Source organism: Lycium barbarum, chromosome 3, assembly GCF_019175385.1.
Source record: "Lycium barbarum isolate Lr01 chromosome 3, ASM1917538v2, whole genome shotgun sequence".
NCBI lineage: Eukaryota > Viridiplantae > Streptophyta > Magnoliopsida > Solanales > Solanaceae > Lycium > Lycium barbarum.
In genome coordinates, this window is record NC_083339.1 from 45,834,995 (window position 1) to 45,839,123 (window position 4,129).

The window sequence follows — 4,129 nt, forward strand, 5'->3', positions numbered from 1 at the left end:
TAGTATAATATCAGAGTGAAGATAACATAATATAAAGTAAGTAATTATACCTCGTACACTTCTTAAAATCTCTGTCATGTAAACTACTCGTCTATAGGAAAAACATGTCATACACATCCATACACAACATACATACATATGTATTCACATACACTTACTATACATACATCTGTTATATCCGTACCCGGCCCTTTCGAGACTCGGTGTTATTCGTACCAAGCCCTTTCGGGACTCGGTGTTATCCGTACTCGGCCCTTGCGGGACTCGATGTTATCCGTACTCGGCCCTTGCGGGACTCGATGTTATCCCTAGCTGATCAGTGGGATGCAATGCATACATACATACACATAAAAATACGTAAATGAAATCAACATCATCATTAGCGTTACCATTATCATCATATCAATCCTTGAAGGATCAACCATCGCAAGATGAAATCGACGATGTCATGGGAGTCTCAAGAATCATGAACTTAGGTAGCACTGGAAATAGAATCGTTATCCTCGCTATATCTCACCTCAAAGGAATGAGTAACATGAGTTGAGACCATCAACAATAAGTACAGTTAAGAAATTCATGCAATGGCTCAATAATCTCATAATCCCCTCAAATCATAGCTTCAGAGTTTCAAAAGAAGATAATCATCATAATCAACACAATCATCATAGAAAATATTCCATTTAACATCATAAGAGGCTTTAAGAGTCAGGAACTTCGAGCTTTTGAAAACAAGGCGGTTATGGAATCATAACATAAGAATCATGCCTTTGAAAGAAAGGGACGAGCCATAACATACCTGTTCAACCTCCTATTGGCTACGCTTATGCGTCCGAGCTTGCAAGTCTAAATTTAAGAGGATTTACACTAACGTTAGCCTCTTTACCGCACACTTATTCCAATTTTCAAATCAAACTATTCTATATTCAGCCGAAAATCTGCAGCATCTCCGCTATTTATATGCCTAACCCGAATTCTCAATTCAAAAACCAACAACAATCACAAAAATACCAACATTAACCATAATATTTCCAACTCCAAAATATTTCATAAACATCCCATATTTCCATCACAGGATCATTTTATAACAATTTAACAGCTCCTTCTCTGTAAATAAACCAAGATTAACGTTAATAGCAAGAGATTCATACCTTTCTTTCGATAAGAATGCTATATCTTAAATCCTCAACCTTGAGCTTAAGACACAACACCTCAATACATGATTTTGTAATCGCAACTATACGCCGTCTGGATCGGGATTTGGAAATTATAGCTGGTTTAGGCTTAAAATTTGGCTTGGGGTTTTGGGGAGAATTCTCCAGATTTTTGGAGAATATTTGAGGTGTTTTTTGAGGAAAATAAGGGGTAATCCCCTTTAAATAGCGGTCTAGGTTCTGCCTGGACCGACTTAAAATTCCTTCAGCGCGATCGCGCCCCCTTTGGGCACGTTCTCGCAGGCCTAAATTTTTCTGATTGCGCGTTTGTTCAGTAAGGGCCCACAACCTATGGTTAGAAATCTAATTCAATTATCTACAACTTTCGTTCTTGGTGGTTTTCCAAATTCCAAACTTATAATGTCGTTTTGGCCCCTCTAAGTCAGATCATCCGAAAATGTTTCCTTAAATCGCCCTTTTGGAGGGCTTATACCCGTATTTGGCTTAAGGGTCCTTCTTAGGACTTGCTCAACTTTCCATTTACTACTCATATATCTCTTCATATTTCCTTTATAAAAGTCTCGGCATGTGGGCCCTACTTGGCTTACAGTGACAAGGGCTTTTCATGAAGCAACATATGGACCGATTCACCCTCCCATGGTCTCCAAATGTCATACATATATGTATTCTTATACTCAGATCATCTAATATTCATCCCTAATCCTTGTATAAGCTTACTCGTTTCTGAGCTCGTACCACACCATCTACGATCTTGTAACGCGAAATTTTCCCGGGTGTAACATCCTTCCCCCCTTAGCAACATTCTTCCTCGAATGTTACAGTACTGCCAATCCACAAAATCATCTTTAATTCCTTAGAACAGTTGTTCTCCCTTTAGGGTCCGATTACCAGTTGCTTAAACTAGAACTTGGGTCAGTCTCTTCTCATTCTTCCTTAACCCTTTTATTTCCTTCAGTCAACTTCTTTCACTTCTTTGCCCTTATGTACATGATCGGAATTCAACTAGTATCTCGCTCTCGCTCTGTCCTCCTTATTGTAGCCTGGACTTGCCGTGCCGTAACTATTCGTCATCCTATAAGTATTATCTTTTTCTCGCTTCTTGTTTCCTTGTTAGTGGGCAACTACCTTTCTCATATATGGCGTCCTCTTTGCGTTTACTCCTTCGGTACCATCTCGGGCTATCCTTTTATACTCGTTGATTTTTAAGTATGCAGTGTACCGACTTCTGGTAGCTTGTTAGTCAGGCTCCCTATTCCTTTACATTCCTGTCACTGTCTCTCTTACCCTTACATTCCAATTGCTTATTCAACATTACTTTGTCGCTAATGTGCATAATGGTTGTGTTCCTTTCAAAGGCCAGTTATACCGATATCCGGAAGACGTAATGTTTCTTCGCCATTTATTACCCTTCGCAGTACAGTTACATTTATGGCAAACTTATAATTCGAGTTCAAGCTAAATCCTTAGGCTCCTGCCACAACTGTTTCTTTAGCTTCCTGCCACAACTGTGTTATAGCCCGTAGCTTGTGTGTTTGGAAGTTCCAAAGTCGTCGTGGAAAGTTAAGGGCGAGACCATTTTCAAAAAATATTTTAATGAACGAGTTGTTGTAAATATTATTCATGATTATTATTAGTGTGAAAATATTGAGAGAGGTTAAGGGCAAAAAGAGAAATTCGCAAAATGATCAATGGAAATAATGTGGAAGCTTAGGGGCAAAATGGTAATTGCACGAAGAGTTCAAAAAAAAAAAAACTCTTGAAAATTCATGTTGGCCGTGTGGCATCAACATATGTCCACAATTCTTAATTTATGGGGGCTAATTGTAAATTATAAAAATGTATGGGTCAAAGCTTCTTCAAGAAGACAAATGGTCTTCTTTGATTAATTCTAAGGAAATTTCAAGAAAAAGGCAAGAATTCTCTAGAAGGAAGCATGTGCCCCTCACATGTTGGAGGAGCTACATATATATATATATATACCATATTAGTCATAAATTCCATAAGCATTCTAGAGAGTTGGAGAAAGAAAAAGCAAAGAAGAAGAAGAAAGAACATAGGGGTGCTCGGCCAAGTTGGGGAAAAATTGAGCCATGGAGATTGATGGAGAAAAATCATTTCCTTCTAGTATTCCAAGCAAGTTGAAGGCCCTAATTAACATGGAGTGGTTGTTGGAGCAAGAAAACTATTTATTCTTGCAATCTCAAGCCCTAGCCATGTGAAGAACTAAGTGAAGAAGGTGAGTTTTAATCATCTTTTCATATGTTATAAATAGTTCATGTGTATTGTAGAGTGAAGAAATGAATGAAATGAATGAAATTCATGAAAATATGTATGTATGGTGTTGGCCGAATATGGTTCCATGGTGTAGAACAAATGAATTAATTTTATTTAGCAATTTGATTGTTGTTGTTGTGTGGGATTTATGATGAAAATGAAGGTTTAATGATTCAAGTAGAAGTGAGGATTGTATGGGTTGTTTTAGAAGTGAATATGATATGAACATGGTTTCTTGTATTTGTGAAAATGATGTTGTTAACGTGTGGATTATGGATGTTGTAAGCGGTCGTGTATATGTTTGGTATTGACCGTGGATATGCCTTGTTGTATAGGAAAGTTGGACTAAATTTATGTAGTATATTGGTTGTGGTTGTAATGAATAGAAATGAATGGAAAAATTTATGAAAATATGCATGTAGTTGTCGTGGCCGAGTGATGGGTGATTTGGTAAGTTGAAGTGAATTGATCTTATTTAATATTTTAGTTATTGTGTTGTGAAGTTCATGATGGGAAATGAAAGTTGCATGACTTGAAATGAAGTTGAAATCATTTGTGGATTATGGAAGAAGTTACTAATATTGGAATACATTCCGAATTAATTATTGAAGTTGAAATATAATGGCTTGTATTGTTGATAGTTTGGCCGGGTTGAATTCCCGGATTGTTGTTGATTAAATTGG